Source organism: Indicator indicator, chromosome 1, assembly GCF_027791375.1.
Source record: "Indicator indicator isolate 239-I01 chromosome 1, UM_Iind_1.1, whole genome shotgun sequence".
Taxonomy (NCBI): Eukaryota; Metazoa; Chordata; class Aves; order Piciformes; family Indicatoridae; genus Indicator; species Indicator indicator.
Window position 1 is genome coordinate 57,352,178 of NC_072010.1, and position 25,213 is coordinate 57,377,390.

Consider the following 25,213-nt stretch of genomic DNA (forward strand, 5'->3'; position numbering starts at 1 on the left):
GATGATGTGTAACAGAAGTGATGTATGTTATTAATACTGAAGTTGGGAGAGGGCATTATTCCAACAGCTTGAGACACAAAAGATCTTCATATAAATTCTTAAGGACTCAGGAAATTTTTTTATATATCATTAAAAGGGATATTACACACTTGGAGCAGACAGTAAACAAAATTTGTTAATTAGCTTATTTTCAATGATTTAGCTTTTCTTTCACGTGGAAACTATGGAATCATAAAATGGCTTAGGTTGAAAGAGACCTCAGAGATCATCTACTAATCCTGAAGTTTGAGAATGGAAATGGACTCCTTGGCTAACTGGCTAAATATTTATTTGGGTTTTTGTTTAGTTTGTACTTTTGCCTCAGAAGTTAAGATAGAGTCTGCTGCTAGTATTGTACACTATTAAGAAAATTGTTAATGACCCTTGCTTCTACCTATAGTTTGATGTTGCATTCTGATGTAGGAGCAAAAATGTTCAATGTTGGTAACCTTACCAGAAGAACCAGTGGTATGATAAGCTTAACAACTGATGACTGTAATAATATTTATAGAAGATATGGATGAAAATGTATTGCAAACAAAAGCCACTGAAATGGTGGGAAGCATTTATACTACAGAATATGTAATACAAATAATGGTGAAATGATTCTGAAAGAGCTGGATGAATAATTCTGTCATGTTCTTGCATGGAAATTAGCAAAAACAGATGACTTAACACCAGGTAACATAAAGCCCTGTGATAAAAAGCCTAAAACTAATCAAATGCCATAGGTTTACATGACTGAGCCCCCAAACCCCATTTATTCAAGAACACACTGATAAATCTAGCAGAAAAGTGTTTGCTGAAGGGATCTTTGAAGCAAAATTTCAGGCTCCAGGGAAAACATCTGTGGAATGTTTTATGAAAAAGAATTGCTAGACAAAAGACATAGCTGAAATATAGAGATTTTGATTAGGGCAGCATCTTAGTTTTTCACCTGAATAAAACACAGAAAAGCATTTGAACTCGAGACATATTTTAGTTTACAGAAGAGGTATAGATTCTGAGGCCAGAAGGACCACTGAAGAATCTAGTCTGACCTTAGCATAAACCTGATTGAAGAAATTAATCTGCATACTTGGGTTTTGAGTCCAGTAATTTAGTCTGACAAAGCACACAGATGAGGCAAACAAGTTACCACATGGCAGGTGAGAATGGGTATTTGCAAGTAGCCTGCCATAACTGCCTGCATACATGTATAGTGTCTAGAACTTCAGAAGTAGGAGAAAATGTCAATGAAAAGATAACTGGAAATCATCCCAGCATACAAGAGCTTTAAAAAGTGAAGACTTTCCAGAGATCCACATTTGCATTCCATTGTAGTTGTTACTCTATGTTTTTGTACAGGGAAAACGACAGAGTCCTTTCAATGTATTTGTCCCCTTCCTTTGGGTTATCTCTTATCATGTAAGGCAGACATGAATGATCATGCCAGCTTGGTCTTGCTTAGTATGAAATCCATTTTGAGCTCTTCTCTTCTTTGTCAGTGGCTGCAGACAAAGCCTATCTGTTTTCTTTCAGAAATGTGAACTGTACTTGAACAATTTTTTCTAATTTCAGAAATTTTTCAAAAGCAAATGCTATTTCTCTCAAATTCTCCTGTTTAGTTGGTGTCCCAACGAATTCCACATCTCATTCAAGACAATGTAACTCTATGTACTACAGGAAACTAACAACAGTGATGAGTGCTTTTCAGTAATCATTTTAGATGTCAGTTCCTAGCTCTCCTGATACCTTCAGAAGGTTCAAGAATCGAAGGGTTAACTAAATAAACTCATGCAAGCTTGTCCATGGCTCCTGGATAAATGAATGTATTACTGTGTTTGATGCTTCAGTAAGTATATCATTTGAGATAGTATTTCACTGTTGTTTTTTGCAGCTCAGCAATAAACGCTCAGTAGCTGCCAGCCAACCTGTTACTTTCATTCAGTAGTGAGAAATGTTTCAAGGTCGTTCAAACTTGGAAGGCACTGAAAATGACCTCACTCATTTGATGTAGATTTACAACACTTCTTTTGTTAGGTGTGAACATTAGTCATCTGGAAGTGTACATAAAAAGCACCAGGAAATTCTAAATGCTGTGACTGACCCTTGCAGTTCTGTTCTTATTTTAACTGCACCTTAAGTAAGAGTTAAAAGCTGATGACAAAAAAAGTATTTGGAAAAAGGCATTCTTTTTTATTATGGCAGTGTTTTTAACCACAGTTTGCATGGTCTAGAAGTTGAACTAGATGTTTATTGCAACTCCCTTCCAACTGAAATTATTATTTCTATTCTATTCTAAATTCTAATTCTATTATATTCATTTTTATTCTATTCATTTTTAGTCTATACTATTCTATTCATTTATACTCATTTCCATTCTATTACTTTCTATTAATTTCTGAATCTTCTCCAGGTAGACCATTTATTTTCTGTGGAAAAAGTTTGGAGCAAAATAACAATAATTACTGAATGGGGTCTGCTAAAAGGCTGGAGAGGGACTGTTTACAAAGGCCTTCAGTCATAGGATGAGGGGCAATGGTTTGAAATTAGAGAAGAGCAGATTTAAATGGAATTTTAGGAAGAAGTTCTTTAAAATTAGGGTGGTTGAGCACTGGAACAAGTTGTCCAGAGAGGTGGTTGAGGCCCCATCCTTGGAGATATTCAAGGTGAGGCTTGACGCAGCTCTGGGTGACCTCATCTAGTTGAGGATGTCCCTGCTCACTTGCACAAGGGTTGAACTAGATGACCTCTAGAGGTTCCTTCAAACCCAGGTGATTCTGTGATTCTACTACCTTATCAGGTCCTGACAACTAAAGGCAATTTCTAGCCTTTTGGTCAGTGACACATGTACTTGGGTTAAGGTTTCAGAGCTGACCAAAGAAACAAATTTCTCTTGATTTCACCATCTTGGTTGACATATGCACTGAGGTATTTGTAGTGAGGTGTTCATGCCTAGATGCATTGCTGTTGACAGCATAGGAATTTGTCTTTTAGAGATTAAGCAAGGCCATTGGTTATGCTACCCAAGTGGATAGTGGTGTTTTAAGAGGTGCTGTGTGCAGACAACTACACTGGTCCTAGGTGTGTCAGCTTTTCTGCTGTAGCTCCAACTCTTCTCTAAGGGAATGTGTAGGGTCTGTGGAAAAAAGACACCCCCCAGCCCTGGCCTTTTCCTAGTGGTCTCCTTTCTGCTGACATACTGGAGTAGAGACTGTTTTGAGAGACAGCATTTGAAGACCAGATTGCTACTACTTGTGAAAATCTTCAGTGCTGTGGTCTGTGGTGGCCTAACAATGAAGAAAATAGAGATTACTGACTAGTAACCATAAATGTGAATACACTACACACACACTTAGTATTTTGGTTTCTCTGGCATCTCAGGCAATCACTTGGGGAGTATGATGCCTGTAGAAGGATATCTCTTGATGAACCAAGCACTGATGGTGTGGATGATACCTCTTGGTGAACCAAGCATTGATCTGTTTTTCACTGATTCCTGAGGCCTCCTAAAGCAAAAGGCTGGGGTATTACGGGGTTTGTACAAACCCCTTGGGGCAATGTCCTGGTTCTGCCGGAACGAGCCACCTAGTTTAAATAGCCTCTCAGCTGCTGGTGAATGAACCAGTTCCCTCTCCAAGGGCAGCAGGGGACAATCTGCCTGCGGCTTCCCCTTGCCTCTGAAGGCATCTACATCGGATGGTAACACAAACCCACAGTAAAGGGCAGTGATCGCGAAAGGCACTGCTCCTCCTCGCCCCAGGGCAGCAAGTCGAGGCGGGAAGGGAGGCCCCGCCACTCTCACGGGCTGCCTCGCTCCTCGGTGCCGCCCTCCGCCCCTCATCTGCCGGACTGCAGCCTGGCTTAACCCTTACCTTACGCCGCGGCCACCTGGGCTCTGCATGGGAGGAGGAGAGCGTCTGGAGCACCCTCCAGCGCCGCAGCAGCTCAAGGTGGTGGTCGCTGCTTCCTATCCTGTCCTCTCGACGGGCTGCGGCCGGGCGACACCGCCAAGGCGGGCACCCCACTGCCTTCGCCGCCGACAGCGCTGAGCCGAACAGCCATGGCGAACCGCCGCCACCGGTGAACGCTGGAGGGGGCTCTCGGCCACCTCCTGCCGCCGGCAGCTCCCCCTCCGGGAGGGGGCAGGGTTAGGGGAGGTGCAGCCGCGGCAGCGCCGTGAGCGGCGTCCAGTTCCCGCTCCCCTGGTCTGCAGGAGGCAGCAGGGACCCCCATCTCCGTTACCGCCTACCCCCTTTCTCCTCAGCGCCCGGCCCAGTGGGCTCACCCCACTGCAAAGCCGGACATGGCGACCCTACTCCTGCGAACCTCCTGCTATCCTCCTCCCCCCGCCGCCGCTACCACTTCTGCCGCCGCCTTCTCCTTCTCCTCCCCGCGGAGCTTTTAATGGCTCGGACCTCCGGCGGCCAAGCGCTACTGCCCCTGCTCCAGCCGCAGCAAGGAGAGCCAGCGGGAGCCCGCGCAGCCCCAGCCCCGCGCACGGTAAGGACGGCACGGTGAAACAATGGGGCCGGGTGGTAGCGGTAGCGGGTGGTGCCTGCCCCTCCGGGCACCGCGGTGAGGGCTGCGGGGCACGCGGCGCGACCCGCCCGCGGGGCGGCGAGGGCGTGAGGGAGCGGCGGTCGGGAGCAACACCCGCCCCGGCCCCGCCGCTGTGTCCCCGGGAGGTGACAGCCGCGAGGCCGCGCTGCCCAGCGGACATCCCGCGGGCGCCACTCAGCCCCGCTTAATCCCATTATCGCGGATAATCCGCGGGGAGGCACCGCAGCGAGCAGCGTCCGCACCTCCTTCTCTCCCCAGTTTTCCCCAGGGAACCGCGGCCGGGCGCGTTCCGGGCGGCAGCGAGGGCGGCCGCTCAACTTGGTGTCTTTTGTTTTGCCCCCGGGCTGGAACTCGGGCCCAGCGCCGGAGCGTCCCCGCAGCGGTTGCCAGGCGGCGGGGCGGGAGCCCTTGAAGGGGTGCTCGGTGACGGGCGGAGTTGGAGGGACGGACGTCCCCGTTCGCCCGAAGAGAGGTTTAGCTTGGGCCGGGAGCTGGCGGGGAGGCGGCGCTCCAGGGGGGCGTGCGAGGGTAGCGCCTCGTTCCGCGCCTCGGACACAGAGCGGCTCGGGAAGTACGGGACGGGACGGCCCAGCCCCTGCGGCGGTGGCTTCCCGCCCGCCTCTGTTCCCCAGGTTTCCTGGGCGGCTGTTACAGCCGCCGCCCGGGCCACCTTCCGCCTTCACACCCGGGGGTGCGCCGAGGTGCCTTCGGCCTGGTTCCCTCGACGCCCTTGCCATCGGCTCGTCCGTGCCCGAGCAGGAAAGTTCGCCACTTTCAAAACAGAGTGTTTCCCGGTCTTTGGTGTGATCGGACTCAACCAGGCATGAACTGCTGGGGAAAGTTTTGAGTAAACAGAAGTTTATTTTCAGAGTGGGAGCTCATATGTAGTAGGCCTTATCTTTTATAATTCAGCTGCCTTTCTTTTTAAAGCAGACAGAAACTCTGGGGAGACTTTTTTTTTTTTTTTTTAAAGTTGCTGGATTTGCTTGATTGCTGGCATGAAATAAATGAAATGCATAACATGTCTTTTTTGGTCATAGGTTTCTTACCAGGGTTTTCTTCAAAGGCATTTGTCCCTGGAGAGTGGAAAGATGACTGCTCTGAAGGAACAGTATCACTCAGCTGTTTTATTATTTCTATCTCTCAGATACTTTGACTCTTGCTCCTTGTATTGCTTCCAGTGTGTATTTACAGCAAGGAGCTGATGTTGGCATCAGGCTAACGAAAATAAAATTCTGAAGGAGTCCAGTCAGGAAGAGATGCAGTTCTCTTCATTTAAGATTTCCCCTTCCCCTACTTATGGATGTTTAAGCGAGGATTGCAGTATCTAGCGAATTAGCAGATCTGAGCCTTTTAGAAATGGGCCTGCGTACCAAGAAAGTACAAAATCCTCTTAGCTATGCCTCACGTGTCCGACCTGCTGGAGTCTTGAAGCTCTGCGCTGGTTGACACAATAGGACAGGAGCTGTCTGCTGTGCCTGCCACATTGCATCCTGGGGCTTGTAGTTACCCCAGCGTGCACCTTATTGATAAGCCGTGTTTAAGGGCTGGGCTGCTAATGAAGCCCGGTGAGAGCTTGCCTTCCCCCTTTGCCCTGGCCTTTCTTGGTACCAGAAGTGTCAGGTGTTGAGCAAAGTGTACCAGTTCTGTGGCTCAGGGATCCTGCTTAATGTTTTTGCCTTCTAATTCAGAGCTTTATTCCCTTAGGTATTACTTTGCTGTAAGATTGGATGGCATCTCTTTTCCTTACTTCGCAAATAGCAAAGATGAGGGGAAGGGATAGTTGACAGTAGGGCCAACTGTCATCATCACAGGAAGGGGCTAGAAAGCTGTATTTGCTCCTTTTTTGCAGTATCTTGTGTGTAGTCAATGAAATCGTGTTTTGGTTTTTTTTTTCATTTTCACTGTTTTCTTGAGCAAACAAACTAGAAAAGTGTGCAGAATGTTTAACTCACAGGCCTTCAAAATGTCAAAAGTTGGTAAGAGATTGAATATGTAATACCAAAGCCTGAGTTTTATTTCATATCTGGATTTCAAATTGGATTTTTTTTTTTAAATTCCCCAGGTTGACACAGTTCATTAGTCATTTTGTAATCAATATCTTAAAGCAGGCTACTTGTTACAAACTTTTGGAAAGAAAACTGTGGATGATAAATGACCAAAGGGAAAACACCACTTAAATGTGGTAGCTTGAAAAAAAAGAAAAGGAGATGACTTTCTTTAGGAAATATATTTCTGTATTGAAATTTAGATAGAGAATTATACATTTGTAGAGCTGTTCAGTAAAATTTCCCTGATGATTTTAATTTGACTTAGGAAAAAGTTCAGACTTTCACTTAAGAAATGGATATATAATCAAAATCAGCAACTCTTTATAAAAATATAAAAAATCTTGACACTGATGAGTATGAGGCTGCTTATGTCTGCTTGATGATGGAGCTATGCAGAAGAAATGCTTCTCTGGTTTGAAATATCTTTGCATTAAGTCTTTGACTTGCTCTTGGGCACTGACTGGTGCAGTGACTTCCAAACTGGGATCTGTTAGGGTACAAGGCTGGGCAAGATGGTCCATGGGACTGTGTTTTTTACAGTGTTTGCACTGGCAAGTTGCCTGGTGGGCAGAGAAATTTCAGGGCTGCCAGTTGGCGTGTCACTGCCTGGGTGTGTCCCCTCAGGTTTTGCAAGGTGGAAGACTGTGTGGAGAACAGTGTTGCATCTTTGCTGGTTGTTAATGGTTGTCCATCCCCAATTCCTGAGACTGGAATTTGAAGTGCAGGTCAGTGCTCTAACCTTGTCCTCCACTCCACTTGGGGAAATGCAGTTCTGTGTTCTGCTGACTGCAGTAGTGATCTGGGTTCAGAACTTCAACAGAATTGACTCGACTCAGCTTTTTAAACTTATGTTCATGACCGGGGTTGAAAAACCAGATTAAACCTCAGTATTATTTATCTTGGTTACATTCTAGTGCAGAATCGATGTATTTGCATGATACTTTCCATACTGTGCTGTGATGTTAGTGATGGGGACTAAACTTGCTGGCTTTGGTTTCTGTTTTCTTTTTTTTAGTCCCACTGTTTGTGGTTTTTTTTTTTTCTCTCCATCATGCTTGTCTGTGCCAGTGTCCTTATTTTATATTGTCTTTTTTAGAAAAGCATGACAAAAATCCTATCTATTCAACTTGGGTCTACCAACTTGCCCTGCGTTTTCTGTTTCCTCTTTTAGAAATTGGTATGTTATCTTAAAAGAACCTTTCCAAACTTAATTTCCTTACTTTGAAAGGTTGCAGTTTGTGTGCTTTCTTTTTCTTTTTTTGTGGGTAGTTTTCTGACTGGTAGGTACTGAGTGCATGGTGGAGTAGTTTACAGATGGATTGCTTGAATTGGGCAGAGTAAAGGCGCTACTTGCTTTTTCCGTTGTAAAGGCACAGAGGATGAATTACAGAGGTATAAAAGGTCATTAAACTCAGTCAGCTTTGAATGTGTGCAAAATGTCAGTAAATTTGGCTTTCAGAAATGGAGGCAAATCAGACAATTAGGTCAGTCTTTATCAGATGTGGGCGCTATCTTGTTTGTAATCCATTTCAGCATGGTAAGCTTTTTAGCCTGGTCAGTAATGAAGTACATTTCATTAAATATTATGAGAAATGAAAACAGGACATGCCTTTTGGGGGATTTGAGGAAGAGGGCATGGAACTATGGTTTTGTTGATTTTTCTTTTTTTTTTTTTTTTTACCTTGGAAGTATAAATGAGGGACGTTATTTTTTAATGTTTCATCATCAAAAAGGACTCCAAGAAAAAAAAAGAATGGTGGCTCTGTTAGTTGGTACTCAAATAAAATGAAGCTTTGTTGGTTAAGTTCTCAGAGGTGCTAAAGTTCCATTTTTCTGTTGATCTCAGAGGGAACTTTGATTTTTGCAGTGTGCCCTTAAATGCTACGCAGTAAAGTCTGTACAGTAAATCTGGCTTTATGTTGCTGTATAAAATGGAGAAAAGAACTTTCTCAGGGCATGAAGTCTGGATAGTGAGGGTTACAGTAGAAGATTTCTGGACAACATGCGTTTGTTTCTAGGCACGAGGAATAGTTGGGAAGTTGGGTGGTATTTAACTACAAGGTAAGGATGGTGTTTCCAGACTTTGTTTTCTTTCCCAGGTTATAAATTGGGTGTAGTGTTAAAGCCCACTGGAAAGTGAGAGACTGTGTTTCTGAGACAGTGTTGCTGGTTCCCTTACTGGTGATGCCTTGCTTATATAGCACTCTGCTGCTTGCCTTGACGATAATTTTAAAATTTTGCTACCTTGGCAGCAGTGCTGGGGGTTGCTGTCTCATAAAGCAAGATTCCTCAAATGAGAAATATTTACGGTGATTTTAATCTCGGTTTCTTTCCAAATAAGCTGACTCAAGGGGGCCAAGGTAATGGCTCAGACTTTGCACGGTGACCGAATTTACCATGGTGAAAGTATGTTAAGAGACTATTTATGCTCCAGTGTGTGTCTCCTGTCTTGTAAGGCTTCTTAAAGTGCCATTTCAAGCTCTCTCCCTCTTTGGGAAGTGAAAAACAAGAGTCATGCAACCATAGGGGATCTTCCCCTCCTCCCTGAAGGTTTAGATCTCCCCAGAGCATCTATTTCTGTAATACACAAAGTAGAAGTTCTGTGATGGGAAAGGACATGGACAGTTTTTCTGAGGAAAAGCTGTGAGTTTCAGAACAGAGATATTACTAGCAAGCCACCCCTGCTTGAAACAGCTGCCTTTGAGTGCAGGCAGTAAACTGTTTCCATAGAGGAAGTGGAATTGCTGCCTCTGGGACAAGCTGCTCAGATACCTGGAGTGCCTTGTACAAAACATTGCTAGGGAAGTGCACGCTTTTCTATATGTCAGTAGCAGTAAACTGGAAAATCTATTAGTGGTAGAAGAAAGTTGGTATTGTTGGATACTTCCTTCTCTGGTTTGGGTGTGCTGCTTCTGCTGGCCGCTCCTGGCCTTTCTGCATCTTTCACTGGTGATTATTGCAGGACCAGTTGTTTCATCACTGGCCACTTATAACACCGACGACTGTGTCTCCTTAATCAAGGACCCTTGTTTTCAGTGACCTGCACCATGGATACAGGTCAAGAAGGCATTTGTTAGTTTATTCAAATAGCAAATGTGGCACAAAGAATCTAGCTGCTCAGTAACCTGTGTACATTTAATTGGCTCTTTCTGCTGTGCATCATGAGATTTTCTGTTGGTTATTCTCTTTCAATTTTTTTTTTTTTCTGGGCCTGGATTAAGCGTTTGAGCTGCAGGCATTGTTCATTTCTTCCATCTCTTGAGTATTATTTTTGGACATGTCCCAGCCTTCGTCTCCCCCCTGAACAATACCAAAGGTGCTCTGTAGGGACCTTTGCTAGCCCAGCAATGGCGCACCAGCAGCCTCCTTATTAGTCTTTTATGTCTCTCCTTATCAGTTTTACTGTGAAACTCCCCATCGCTTCGGTTGCACGTTAGAATAATTAGGCTTCCTGTTCAGCAGGTTTGTGTGGCATTGATTTTGGCCTGAAAGTTCGGTGGAGGGGAAGGTTACTAGAAATTTATATGAAATGGCAAGTGTGTCTTTGGTAGTTGCCTTTTTCCATTACAAGATGGGTTTAAAATACAGGATAGCACAAAGAAAGGCAAGAATGCTGAGCAGGCTTTCATGTTACTTGTATAGAAGGTGTTTTCCCTTGCATTGTTAAATAAGTGAAAATAAAGCTTAACCCCCCGCACTCTTTTAGGAGAAAAAGTGGTGATATCACTGTTCAGTTGGAACAGGGCTTGCCATCATGCAGATGCTCTGGGAACACAAGAGGTATCAGGTGGACTTGAAGCATTTCCCTGGCCACCTTGATCTTCCTACAATTATTGGAAGGGGCAATGTGGTGTCTTTTGGAGGTTGTGGATTTTTCTTCTGGTTGTTTCTTTGTTTTCTTCAATGGTCCTGGAGTTGCTGCTGCTTATTATGGCTTACCATCAGACTGAAATGAATTTGATTTTATTTTGTTAATTCTCTGCAGTCTTATGATTGCAATAACAATGATTACAACTGAGAAGTCTCTGGCCAACTGTTGCTGTGATATGTAATAGTAGTGTCTCTTTCTCATTAAGAAGTGTGCTTTGTTTCATTTGTCCTGCCTGAGGTTATTTTCTCAAACATTAAGGCTAAAAAGGACAGTAAAGTTCTTGTAAAAGTAAAGATCTGCAGTAGTTGTGGTGTTTTGTTTCAGGAGTTTCCTATTTTCCAAAGACCAGTTAGTATTAAGGCCCTTATAAAAAATATGAAAAATATTAAAAGGAGAATGGGGAAGAGACATTCATCTGCAGTACCTTTTAGAGAGTATATAACTTTATATATCTAGTTGTCTTGGTGTGTCATAGAAGTTAAACTTATTTTGGGGAAATCTGTAAGATTAGCTGCCTTTGAGGCAATTTTAATTCATTTTATTTGAAGACCTCAACTCTTATCTTACCTTTGTGGAAATTCCTTCTGTTTTGCATTGTGTTTGTAAGACTGAAACCATTAAAATGTTTACCATTTTAACATACTAAACATTCAATAGTTTTGCTGCTTTTTAGACAAAGCCATGAGTATGTGCGTGTAGGATCATCAGCTGTATGGTTGTGCAGTTGTAACCTGTGTAGTTCATTAGCCATTTCTTGAAGTTTAGCTGGAGTAACTGGTGTGCTGTGGAAAATAAAATTGTTTAATATTTTGGTGCAGAGCACCATTTTTTCCCTCCTGTGTGCTTTGAAATGTTGTCCATGATTTTCAGTGCTATGAAAAACAAAATACTAAAAAACATGAAAAGAGACAAAGCAAGCAAAAAGGAAAAGGTACCTAGAATGCTCAGTCAATAAATATGGCACCTGAAGCTAGTAGAAAATAACCTCAAAGTGCCTTAATAGCAAATAAATAGATAAGGCAAAACCAAAACAGATGGTGTGGTAGTGCGGTGGAGAGAAGGGCAAGTGACTTTCCTGTTTGAATATAAAGAAGCATCCTAATTAAGTGCTGCTCACAGCTCTGTGTTTACTAATAATATTTGAATTTTGAGATAAGTCAGAAATGGCACAATTCCAAGGGTATAGATTGCCTCAAACATGTAAGCTGGAAGTTCTAAGGACAGAATTTCTGAATCCACCTGTAAGAGACAAGTTGCTGATGGTAACCTTATGGGGCAGATTTTTCCATCTCTTCTCCCCTCCCCACCCCCCACCCCCCACCCCCCCCCGTATGATTTACAATTAAGGCTTCAGTGGTAGTGCTGCCACTGTTGGGCGTCTTCAACCATGTTAGATAAACAATGAAACATAATTAAAAAAGTAAGTGTTGATAGAGGAGAGACTCAAATCACTGCAGCTGTTGCTAGAGGTCATCTTGTGTTGCCTGTCAGCTGCCTGATCAGCCCAAGCATTGGCTAGGCAGTCACATAGGTACTACTCACAGCAAATGCAGCCTCATGCCATCTAATTAGCAGTAAGTAAATATGACAGTGTTGAGAGAAGGGTCAGGAAAGCTGGCAGGACAGGAGGCGTGTGGCAGAGTGAGCCATGCAGCAGCTGGCTTTTTGTCGTGCAGAGGCTGAAGGCAGAGCATTAGTTGGGTGGAAAGTAGTTTTTATTAGCTCTGTTGGTCACCAGACATCACCACATATTTGCATTGTGGCTCTTAGTGTGGTCTTGACCTTCGAATGCATGGGTTGTGGCTTAGCCAATACACAATTAGTTGGTCTTAGAAGAAAGAACAGTAAACCATTTCTTTGTGCCTGTCTCTTTTTCTACCCTTTATTTCCCCCTCCTTTCTCATCCTTGAAGTTCCTATATGCATATATTATCAGTGTTTTGGGAGAATATATGTTTTTGGGTTTTATTTTTTTCTGATTCACTAATAAGGCTTAATTTCTTTCAGGGTGAGAGAAAAACATGGTGTAAATCAAATTCTGTAATTCTATTTCTGTATATAATGTGTGCAGCTGTTGGCAGTCCGGGGAAGAACCATTCCTCTTGTCTTAGTTTTAATGGCCGTTTGTGAGGGAAAATAAACTAAACAGTACTGTTAATGTTGCAAGACTGAGGTTATGGAAATGTGTTTAATCACTAGAAATTAATGAATGTATGGATTTTCTTCCGGAAATGAAGTACAAAGAGTCTGAATCATTCCTTTAATGAGGGTGGGATGTTCCAGATGCTACTTTTATCAGGTTTTCAGGTAGTAGGAATTATTTGGTTGTCCAAAGCTGGCTATATTGCTGTTGTTGTTGCCTTCACACCCCACCCCACCCTGCACCCCCCAATTTTTTGTTTTGGTCTACAATATTTGCTAGGGTTTTTTTTTTCTTGATTTCTGTGCTGTTTTTATTTCTCAGTCTCTTTTAAAATGCAGGTACTGTCTGTGACAGCATTCTATAGTATTTATCTGATATTTGTATTTATTTCTTCCCCTGGTAAGTTAAATGTGATGGAAGCATGCACTGCCTATGCCTTGTAAAGTTTTAGTAATACTTACAGCTAAAACTGTTGCTGGTATAGAATCCCAGAACTTGTTAACTGCTCATTTGCATATTTAACAAAATGTAAATTTTTACTAATATTGTTTTTCCATTAGTCCTGCAGCTTTCTTAACAATAAGGAAGGAAAGCAAATCTTTGGAGACTCCTCTGGAGTTTTGATGGTCCAATAAAGCTAATGTTTTTTTTTTTTTTTTTTTCAGCATGAAGCCTTCCAGTGCTGCAATAGATTTTGTTATATGACTGGAATGATTTAGAGAGACTGCAAATGGCAAGCCTAGTGTTGGACGGTTATCTTGATGGATTTGTTAGAGGCTCTTTTCCCTTCTCCCCTCTGGCAAAATACAGTCAGCTAAAGATTTTCTTTGTGATCATCACAAGAGTCAAATTTAAAATGGTTTTTAAATTCTGTGCTCTGTCGTGTAAGTTCTACATGAACTTTGTGTGTGTAGATTAAGAAAGACCTTTAAGAACAATGCAACGATAACGAGCCAGTTATCAACTATTAAGAGTATTGACTATTAATGTTCCTGATTTATTTATTTTGTTTGGTCATTATTCCACTAAGAGAAAGCCATCTTTCCTTTTTTTTAATTGGATTTACAGGTCAGTATCATTTTCTGTCTCTTAACAGATTAGGCACCTTGAACAATAAACACTTATCTTTTACTATGTAATGGACATGGCCATAAAATCTGACTGCTAATTGTGCTTGATATTACCTGCTTCAGCTTTTGTTCAGTAATTTGTAGGGTGAAGTTCCTGTTCTTTCCATTGCTTGCAGAGCTGTATTTTCACTGATTGACTGAAGGACAAGATTTAGGTAACTACAGGCTTGAGTCAGTGTTTGTAGGAATCTTGGCAATAATCCTAAATTGCCTTTTCAGTATCCGTAGTCTGATTCAAGGGTGTTCCTTATAGGAACTGATGTTTTTGTTCAGGCATCTTTCAGATGTCTGAAATACCAGTGCTTCAATTAAGAAAAAGAAGAATAAAAAAGTCTGCTGTATAGATTACAATCTTTCTGTTGGGGATTTTTTCTGCTGGTATACTGGCCTATGTAAAACTGTTCTATTTCTTCCTTAATCTTTAAACTTCCTACTCAACTTGAAGACCACATCCTTCTACGCTTCATGATCTTGCAAATGGTTTGTTCCCTTGCTGCTTTACTGTGGCAACCTCCTTGGTTCTCTGGGAAGCTTTTGTTCTACTCCAGGTTTTCCAGTTCTAGTACAAAGAGTTAACCTGTGGGCTAGAGCCCTTTCGGAAGGGCTGTGTAGGGGTTTTTCTTCATGGCAGTTGGCTTTCCAGAAAGATCATGTGTAACCTAGTTACTGGACCAGTAGATCTATTAGTCTCTGTGCTTCTGAATTTTACTAGTTTTTCTCTAACTGCTATCTTCCATGTTATATAAAATATGCTATACAGTTCTTTAAAATGTGTTCTTATTTTTTAAGATGAGCTAAGGCAAGTTGTGATTAATAATCTCAAGGTTCCCTTTTCTACCATATACGTAGTTGTTTTATCTATGGTAGTAAGGCATGATGTCCTATTTTGTTTATTATGTCTGGTTTTTGAGCTGAAAGATGATAGCAGAAGTGTGTCTTGGGATTTCTTGGGTATGATAGAGACAAGAAAAAAAAAAAGGGAGTAAACTACCAAAATGTTATTAAAGTGTGTATTTTGTTCAGTAAGATGCTAGAAGCATGTTAGGCTATGAAAGCTTTAAACTGTAACCCTTTCTTTTAAAAACTGCCTTTTAGTAAGGAGTACATTCATATATTTCTGATCATTCTAAGACACTTCAAGCAAGCCTGACTGTCCTGTAGGAATTCAGTAAGGTGTCACTATGCCATACATCCATTTACAGAGGTTCTCTGCTGTCTGGCAATGTGTGTTCCTTACTGCAGAACATGCAAAAAGTCAGAGTCACTTTGCAAAGCTGAGGGCTGTGGTAAAATACTGTTTACTTCCCTGAATGCAGTATTCCGTTTGGCTATTCTGCTGGTTCTTCATGCTTAGACTTTACTAATTGGGAGGAAAAGACTTTTAAAAAGGACTTTTTAATTTTTTTTTTTATTATGTTGTCTTCCATAAAAAAAAAAAAACACCCCACAACGTTGCTTTTGTTACCTTACAAGATCTATCCATTTACTCATCTTAAGCATTTCAGATGGATGAGAATCAAGCCATAAACCTCCCCAACTGTACACATAGGTTCCTCTAACTGACTAGTAACTAGTGCTAGTAGTTGCATAACTCATACTTTGTTGCAATACAGGTAAAAATGTTGGGTTTGTACCTGTGTGTCTGTTTAGTTTACAGCCCTAGTGGTTTCCCTAGCAGTTTTATTTAAACTTGATTGATTGAACAGAGAAGTGTAATTCACTTAGAGGCTGAACTTTCTAAGGCAATGATACAGGAAAAAAACTGTGTAGGCCTGGTAAACAGGGATGAAATCCAGAATCCATCAGAGCAAACATGGGAGATAACATGAATGGTGAAACTGCAGGGTTTGGCCTTGAACACAGCTGATAAATGAAGGGTGGGAACAGATTATCTTCTGTCCATGGGATGCTCCTACTGACCTTGCTGTGTTGCATGGACTGAGAATACTGCAGTTTTCACAAGCGTGCCAGAGGTGATCTGGAAAAATCTTATTTGGAGAAAGGGAGAATTAGGGCTTGCTGTAGACACTAGCATGATAGTGTTGTTGCATGTGGCCTTTTTCTTTACTTTTTAAAATAAATATTTTCTCCTGTAGTCCCTTGCTCCAAAGATTGAGTATGTTGTTAACTTTTCGGTATTGTGGTACAATTGCTGAAGAAAGTGAGTTCTATTTCTGTAATCTTCAACAGCAAATAGAGCTTATAAGAATTATTGCAAGGATAGAAAATAGGCTGGTTTGTATTTCAAGTTAGTTTACTGTAGTTAGCATTTCAGGTCCTTTCTGGTGTGCACCTGGGCTGCTTCCACACCTTCCAGAGATGGGGTAACACTTCAGGGGAGGTATACACAATCTGGTCAATTAACACTTGCAGTTGATACTACAGTTGTTATCAGTTCTTAGGTACCATTGTGTAAGTACTTAAAAATGCCTTAGGTTGCCTCTGTACAGCTTTCTCTTGATTTCTGCAGAAACATCACTTTTTTCAGCCAAAAATATTCCAGGTGGTGTTTTGTGGATGGGCAGGAGGGGTGAAGGTCTTTCATGCCTCTCATTAGGTAAATAGGCTCTCTTCCAACACCTGTTTCTTCCTTGCTTGATTCCTTTGTAATCATCTCTCAGAAAACATCCTTGCCTGCACACTGAAGCAGAAAGGTTGGTGTTCTTCAGCTGCATGTAACTTGAAATTCAGCCTCTACTGGTAGGAAAAAAGAATTTGAAACATACTTTCTTTAGTAACCTTATTAAAAAAAAAGGTTTAGATGTGTAAACTAGTAAGATTTCTTCCTTAAGCAGGGCAGATAGCTCTCTTTCTGAGCATTCTTATGACCTATTTTTGCACAGATGTGTTGGGAATCCTGTAACACAAAACGTTCATTTATGGTCTTACTCTGTGGCCTGATTGAGGCAGAGTGCTGCTTTGATGGCTGCTGCACACCATGTCTCTGCCTGCCCTTCCTTGGAGCCCCATGAAAGTCTGTGGGATCTGCTGGAGTGGTTTGAAGGCTTCTATGTTGTCCCTGCTGCGGCAGCATGAGTTCAGAGAGAACTTAAATGAGGAGCCATGAAAACACTGAGAAACTGGCAAAGACAATTTTTAACTTCTTGGATGAGTTTTCTTGAAATAGTAATGAGAGGTCAGATCCTGAATGCTGGCAGCAATCTGCTGGTGTTTCACCAGGAATTTAAGTGAAATTGTTTCCATGTGGAAGCAACAACTTGGAAACACTAAACTGAGGTCCGTAACCTGAGATGGCTGCAGTGTTCAGTACAGACCTTGTGAACTGGTAAAGCTGTGGATGATAATCAGGGTGACACCAGGGTAGATACAAACTAATTTAAACTTTGTTTTTTAAAAAACATCCTGTTAAGAATAAAATGGGCAAATTAAATTTGGACCTTCGGGTAAGGCCTTACCTGCACCTACTAGTAAAACACTTGGTATCAGTGACTTCTCAAATTAAACAGGTCAAACAACATGACTTTTGTCTTGTCATTTACTGTATACAATCATTTAAAATCACAGAATCAACCAGGTTGGAAAAGACCTCAGAGATCATCAAGTCCAACCTATCATCTAACACCACCTGACAACTAAACCATGGCTCCAAGTGCCACATCCAGTCTTTTTTATAACACCTCCAGGGATGGTGACTCCACCACCTCCCTGGGCAGCCCATTAAAGGCATAAAAATGTATAAGGCAACTGAAGGGGAGATACCCTTTAAATTTTTTAGATCTCTGTTTTAGGGTCTCTACACTGGATAAAATTATGCAGAAAAGCTTTCATATTACATATTCGCTTTTAATTCAGCTACCAGATGCAGGGAGGATATTTACTGTTAAATAAACTCAGGACTGAGAACTCGTGTGGGAACTCAGAAAGTCAGAAAGCTTTTTCTTCTTCTTTGTTCATTTTATTCTATTAATAATTAGATGGGAGAAAATTAAGATTATATGCATTAAAGCTTGAAGCACACATAGAGTTCCAGATATCTAACTGAATGCATCATGCAAATTTGGTATCTCGCAGTGTTAGTGGTTTTGAGATACCTAATAGAATTTATTGGTATTTCAGTAAATAGGACTATCAGTGAATTGAGAATTAATTATAGTCACCAAATCTTAATCTTTCTGTTGCATAATAAATTATTCTGTTTTAAATAGTAGTCTTGCTTGTGGTAAAAGGTTTTTCTGTAGTGAGTTTTGTTTTTTAATGTTTTTGGGTACATTTTTGGGGTGACTTTTAAGACATCTTAGTGGTTTAAGTTTAGTTCCTTCCAAATGCAATGTATTGGAAGCTGTAATAAAATTGGCATCTCAGTATAAAGAAACAAATCCACTGCTGATTTTAAGACAAAAGATGTAAAAACAATTAACTTTTGTTTAAGTATTGTGTAACCTGCTGCTTATGGAAACAGATGGATCACAGTATGTAAAAATTAAATGTAGTCTTTAACTGTAAACTTACCTTTGCAATGCATCAATGGATATAAATGAAATTCCATATGAAAATGACAAAAGCAATCTAAGTGTCTTTACTAATGCATCCACTTTCCAATAATGACTTAAACTATCTATTTTATCCTTTCTTTAGTCTTCGCTGACTTTTATTTTTTTTATTTTTTTTTTTTTGCTTCCTCAAGAGCAAGTCAAAAGGGACATTGTCAAGGTGCAGACTACAACATAATGTGATGAAGGACAGACACATAGAAAGTCAGGTGTGGTTTGTTTTTTTTTTTTCTGCAGAAAAACAATCAGTTCTTTTCAAACAAGACTCATGATACAAGTCCTAGACTGGGAAGTTCAACATCTTCTGAGATGTATGAGCCTCAGACATATTTTCAATGTCCTTGTTTCTCAGAGATTTTTCGCCTCATTTTCCCTTGCAGGCTACTGTGTGCATGATTGGTTGTATATTCATATGAGATTTCTGTCCCCTACACATGTGAACTTGAATTTCCTGCCATTTCACATGTTGTGGTGGGGAGAATGAAATAACCTACAAGCAGATCCTCCTGAGCACAATTCCTGGAAACTGTAAACTGTTGTGAGTATGTTTATTTTCTACTTGTGTCCTTACTGTGATAACCTCAGTATTTTGAGGAAGGGAGCACACAGTTTGTTTTAAAACCTGTTAGAGCAAAATGCAATTTACATAAGCAACAGTAGAAGCCTTCTTGCTTCTGAACTCTCTTTTCCTTTGCAGAAACTAGGAAGACTTTTTCTGTCAGTCTAATTTAAAGGATGCCTGAAGTCTAGAGCTACATTACCTTGTAATGTTAAAGACACTTCTTCAGCAAGGCAAGGCTGAAAGCTTAATCTCCTGTATGTGTAAAGCAATTGGAAGGGACTATACTTGAACTTTCCTTTTCAGACTGAAGAGCTTAGCTCAGTGTTCTGGTTCCTTTTCGATTTGTAGTCTGAGGCTGGTTTACCTTTGGGTCTTAGTGAAGTTGGAAGGTAAAAAAATGTCCTTGATGCGATGAAGCTCTGCAGTGCCTTTTCGTGCCCTTCTTGCTTCACTCAGCTGTTTCCCTTGTGTTTGCATCCAGTCTTAACTTTACATTATTGAGACTTTTAGTTTTTGCTTGGATTCTACCTGTATACTGCTTGACACCAGAAATTGGCTGCTTTGCATAGAAGCCTGCTGCCCTTTTTTAACAATACAAAAACCTAAGCATTTCTTCTTTCTGCATCTGGGTCTAGAAGGAAAAATGATACTGCTAGTGGTGGTCCCAAAAATAGTCATCTTGGATTTGTGGGTAGTCACAGACCCAGTCAAGGACAACTGGAATGACAATAGCTTTCCATTTGGGTTAAATGAAAGAGCACCGTTTTGTTTAGGTGAGATAATGACCTTGTGAGACTGAACAGAGTTTTGTGCTGAGCAGTTAGAGCACAGCTGGGAGCTGGCTTTGTTTTATGAGTCCTCAGCTGAATGATTCCCGAACAACACAAAGCAGCATACTAAAACTCATGTCTTTTTATGACACTGAGTATTGTATTACCATTAGCAAAATTTCCCTGGAAAGAATTCTCTGCTACAGCAGTTCAGCTTGTAAATATAACCTGAATACAGGAAAGACTGGGTGATTTCAGACACTTTGTAGATAAGCTGTGTGGAGCACCTAGCAGTTTACAGGAGCAAAGTCTAGATGCTGTATATAGAAACAAATGATGGCAGGGCAGTGCAAAATACCCAAAAATACCTCTTCCAAGTAGTAGTACATTAAAAATGTGTCAGGAATAGGTCTGATACTGGGCAAAGTGTGAACCATTGTGACAAAGTTTCCTGCTGGTGAGGAGGTCTCACAGAAAGCTATGAAGCTTGCTGCAGCATTGTTTCCATTCCTTCATAGATTTTTTTGAAAAATAGAAGTATCATAAGCTGCTGAAATTGGAAACATGCAAGGAATTTCAAGGGCTGGAAAAAAACCATGACAGATGAATATATCTTAATATAAACTTCAAAGGACCTGTAACACAGAGGAAGTTGTTAAGGCTGATTTCTTGAGTTTCTGCAGTACAAAAGGGGAAGAGTTAGTGCTGAAAGCCTGAAAGCACGGAACAAGATAATACCGACCTCTGGCCTGAGAGGGAAGAGCTGGCCTCTTCATTTGGTGAGATAGTTTTCAAATATCTTCTAGTCAGACCTTGGTCTGTTTTTTCTGAATCTGTTAAACTTGCCATAAAAGTACCTGGTGGTGGATCTCATGACTGAATCAGCATGATTTTGGGCCCCCCAATTCAAGAGAGTCAGGGATCTGCTGGAGAGAGTCCAATGGAGAGCTATGAAGATGGTTGCAGGACTTGAACATCTCTCCCATGATGAAGAAAGACTGACAGACCTGGGGTTGTGTAGTCTTGAGAAGAGAAGGCTGAGAGGGGATCTTATCAATATGTATAAATATCTGAAGGGTAAGCATCAACATGAAGGTGCCAGTCTCTTTTCAGTGGTGCCCAATGATAAGACAAGGACACAGTGACAGGTGCAATCTAGAACACAGGAGGTTCCACCTCAACACAAGAAGATACTTTTTTACAGTGAAGGTGACAGAGCACTGGAACAGACTGCCCAGAGAGATTGTGGAGTCTGTTTCTCTGGAGATTTTCAAAACCCATTTGGATGTCTTCCTGTGCAGCCTGCCCTAGGTGATCCTGCTTTAGCAGGGAGTTTGGACTTGATGATCTCTAGAGGGCCCTTCCAACTCCTATCATTTTGTGTTTCTGTGATTCTGGGTGTTTATAGGAAAATACTGGCTGGGGCTCCTAATGGCCAATCACTGTCCAATTGGGCTAGTTGACTAAAAGTATCCTTAGAATACTAAATTACCTATTGTTAAATGATCTGGGGTCGTGGATTCTAATCTGTATCTAGCCCTGGTAAGTTACAGAGTAGTACCAGTCAGACACCCGAAGAGAGATGCCTCATTTTGTCAGTTTGAAAACAGACCAATGGCACTTTTATTTTAGAAACAATTTCAGAATTGGTGGAAGCTCAGAAGCATGCAAAGAGGAATGAAGTACCAAGAACCAGACTAGTGCTGTAGTCCAAATGCTTCTACTGTTTTGCAGAAATTGTAGATAAGATGGAGAGTTGTGGGAACACAGCATTATCAGAAGAAATAGGGCAGCAGTTACGTGATGTTTATCCTCTGAATGGAGTCGCACTTCGGTGAGATAAGTGGCGCTGTTTTGAAATCGCAGTGAGTCACTGAATCAGTCCTCTTAGTGCTAGAGTTGAAATTTGTGGGATAATCACTGAGCCAAGACAAGTAAGACCAAGAAGGTGATAAAATAAGTGCTAACAGACTTACTGCCATCTGATAAGCAGTGGTGATATCTCAAGGAAGAGTTGACCTCTTCACGCAACCCCATAAGGCACATCAGTGACTAAGCTCTGTTGTTTAACAAGTTGCTCAGATGTATTTCATGTCACGCTGAGTTATTGTTAGTTACATCTTCAGCACAGGAAGGAAAATGCGGGCAGCTGTTCCATTGCATGTCTATCCTATTGAGCCAGAAGGAACCAATCATGGGTTTATTTGGAAGTTCATGTGGTCAGAGCTGCAGAGTGGATGAAGGTCATCTCCTCCAGTCTCTGTGCTTTGAGTGATTTGTGCAGAACAGGAAAGCCACTACCCACTGCAAAAGCTACAGGGCTGCTGAAACGGCAGTTGAGCCCAAAAGAGAGTTAGAACAGATTGGTTGTTGATTAGTTTGGGTGGGTTTTTTTGGTGAAACTGTGTGCGCCTGTTTGCAGAGCATAATAGAAAAGTGTAAGAGGTGATGTGTGGAAGCAGAGGGAGAGTGCATGAGGCAAGAGAGGTCTTGTTGGTCAGGTTACTCTCTTTAAAGAGATTTCATGTTGGAAGTTACCACAGGGCTGATTTTTACTTCTGGGTTTCAGCTCATCAGTGTTTCCTAAGAGAAATACCATACCTAAGCCTCACTATTTTGTAGGTATTTGAGCTAAAAATGGGTGATACTGAGAAATGCAAATTCACTTCTCACTGGAAGCTCAGTTAGTGTTTCTGAAAGGGAAACAAAGTTTATATACTTTCTTAAGGGCACTTTGACATTTTTTTGTTTGTTTTTTAAAAAAGATGAAAATCTAACAGGTTAGCTACTAGGCACAAAATATATTTATAATGTGGTGGTAAGGCTGTGCAGGTGGGCACAGATCTCACTTTATGAGTGGCTGCATAGATCTTAGTGCCTCACATCTAATCAAGAGGCCATTTTCCTGACATCTCCTGGGTTCATAGTTTGCCTGCCAGCCATTTTAGGAGGCTCTTGGGAGGAGAATTGCATGAGTGGCAGGGGACATGGCAGAGCAGGCTTTAATACTGTCTAGTGCCTTGCCTTCCCTTGATGATCAGCTTCTGAATCCCTGTAGAAGTGGCCTCTTTCTTCCTCCTTCATCTTACTCAATCCTCTTCTGCTACTGCTTTTCAGAAACCGTGTAACTTCTCAAATTACTTTTGAATTCACTACCACAGCACAGCAATTGAGCTCAGCCACCTCAAGTTGGGGGTGGGAGCTCTTTTTGTATGATTCAGCTTTAACGATGTTTTTAGTACCAGGCCACAAAACAAGAGTAGGTAAATCTGATTGTTTAATGTATGCAAAAATTACAGGTTGGCCACACTTAACCCAGTCTAGAAACATGTAGCACAGCTGTGGTTATGTAACATAAACGTGTAATCAAGTGCAGCTCTCCAATGGGAAGTAAATCTTCTCTGTCTTGTGGCTTCAGTGGGTGGTGCTTATGAATGTTTCCTCAGCCTGGGGTGGTAATGCTTTAGGAGATGGACATCAAAAGATGGGGCTTCCCAGCACTGCACATCTTGCTGAGAATTTCTGGGCCTGTAATATGGGATTTAGCCCACTTAGCTGAATATTTCCAGCCTGAGCCTGTTGTCCTACGTTTAGTAGTAATGCTCAGTGGGAAAGTGTCGTAGTAGAGACAGTAATCCCTCGAAGCTTTTGGCAGGCTGCAGTTCAAGGAGTTTGAGCAAGAAAGTCATGTCTGCACCTTTAACAGTCCTTGACATACTTTCTTTTATAAATTCATCTAACCCTGTGTTAATCTGTTTTAAAAAGTTGCCTTCACAACTTCCTGTGAAAATGGGTTCTGCTGTTAAATGTAGTGTTCAAAAAGTACCTCTTTTTCCTCCTGTGTTTAAACAGCCTTCCGGATAAACTTCATTTTTATACTGCCCAGTTCATTTCTTCTGAGACATGGTTTCCTATTTGCTTTCTCTGTAGCAGCATTCATGGTTGTATGTCTGTCATCCATCTCCCCTTCTAATCTAAAAGCCCTTACTTTAGTTCTCCTTGGGTTAAAGCTGCCCCAAACCTCGCATTGTTGTCATCTTTCTTTGAACCTTTGCTTGTTCTGCTATGTTCTTCTCTGAAAACTGCTTAGAGCAGCAGCCCTAGGCTGCACCAAGGATTTGCAGTGGTATAGTGGTTTTCCCTTGCCTGCTCACTTCTGATGTTCTCTTTGCTATCTCAACTGACACTAAGCATTGCATTCTGTGAGTGAGTGGTTCCTCACTTTAATTAAACTGTGGTGGCTTCAGGGTTTCCATTCACTATATTGGCTATTACTTCATGTTGTCTCTCTATAAATACCTGACAAATCTGTCTGCAACTCTTCACAGTTAGTTCTCCTGTTTCTGTAATCGCCAACAAACTTCATCATGCTGCTGCTTGCTCCATTTTCCACATAAATAATGAATATATCAAGTAGCATAAATGCAAAACCACAGCTGTTGTGAAAACTGCCTATTTATTCCTGTGCTGTTTCTTTTCATCTAACCAGTTGTTACTCACAGAAGGACCTTCCATCTTTATCCCGTTACAGTTCAATTTCTTTAAAAGCCTGTGGTGAGGGACATTGTCAAAGGTTTGTTTGTGTTCCAAGTACACTATATATAGCGTGCATTCCACACTTATCCATTTGTGTCATGGGAAGTTTGTTGTAAAAGAAACCAGGCCATGGGGACTCTTTCCTGTACTGTATTTATTTGTGTGCCTGCTAGTTTATTCTACAGTTTTAATAAATCTTCTCAGTGTAGGGGTGGGTCTGTAGCTACCAGCCTGTAGTTGCTGCAGTCCTTTTATTGAAATTGGCAGCACATCCTTGGCTTTTTGTATTGTGCTTAAGTCTGTCTTGGAGGGAAACATGGTTAATAGTTCTGTTTGTGTGCTGAAGTGCCTTTAAAAATCCTCATTGAGTAGCATCTAGTTCTGGTAGCCTGCTGTTGTTCCTAAAGCCTGATCTAAAGATGCTGTGTTTTTGACAGTCCACTTGCATCCATACCATCTTCTTGTTCCCATATTCCATTTTTCAGTTTCAGTAGAGTGGTGGCCAATTTGTCTCCATGGTCCCTTGGGTCTACTGAGTAGGTGAACTCACCTTCTTTCCCCTGAATTGTTGCCCCAAATGCTTCCTACATGCAAAAGAGGAGCTGGAAAGAAGGAAGCTGCTGTAGAACAGGAATATGTGGCCATGGGGGAGCACTTCTTTCTGCCTCAGTTCTAGTTGGCTTAATAATGTGCAGAAGCCATGGCAATAATTATTTTTATATATATACATGCACATACATGAAAATTTACTTATATTGCACTAATTATTTTCATGGAAGGTGTACTTGAATGCAATTGTTTCCAGTCCTTGTCACTCAGAACAAATTTCAATTCAAATAAAATTATACAGTTAAGCTCTTTCAAATTTTTGCATAGATGATGGATTTATTTAGTATATTAATGTATTCTGATTTTTTTAGGACTGTGTATGTAACAGGATTGTAACACAACTCTTCAAATGTACAATCCACTGATATCAGAATAAAGGGGAAGACATTTATTGTTCAGAAGAGTTAATATGCTTTTATATTTTGAAGCACTTCAAAATTAAGTGTT

At 41.3% G+C, this 25,213-nt stretch overlaps 1 protein-coding gene across 1 annotated transcript in view; it reads left to right on the top strand.

Annotated features, from left to right (window-relative positions):
* The first annotated feature begins 4,493 nt into the window (after positions 1 to 4,493).
* FARP1 (FERM, ARH/RhoGEF and pleckstrin domain protein 1) overlaps positions 4,494 to 25,213 on the top strand; it is a 225,575-nt gene continuing 204,855 nt past the window's right edge. The window contains exon 1 of the mRNA XM_054389576.1: positions 4,494 to 4,524. The gene's annotated coding sequence lies outside the window, so the exon portion shown is untranslated. The remainder of the gene's footprint in view (positions 4,525 to 25,213) is intronic.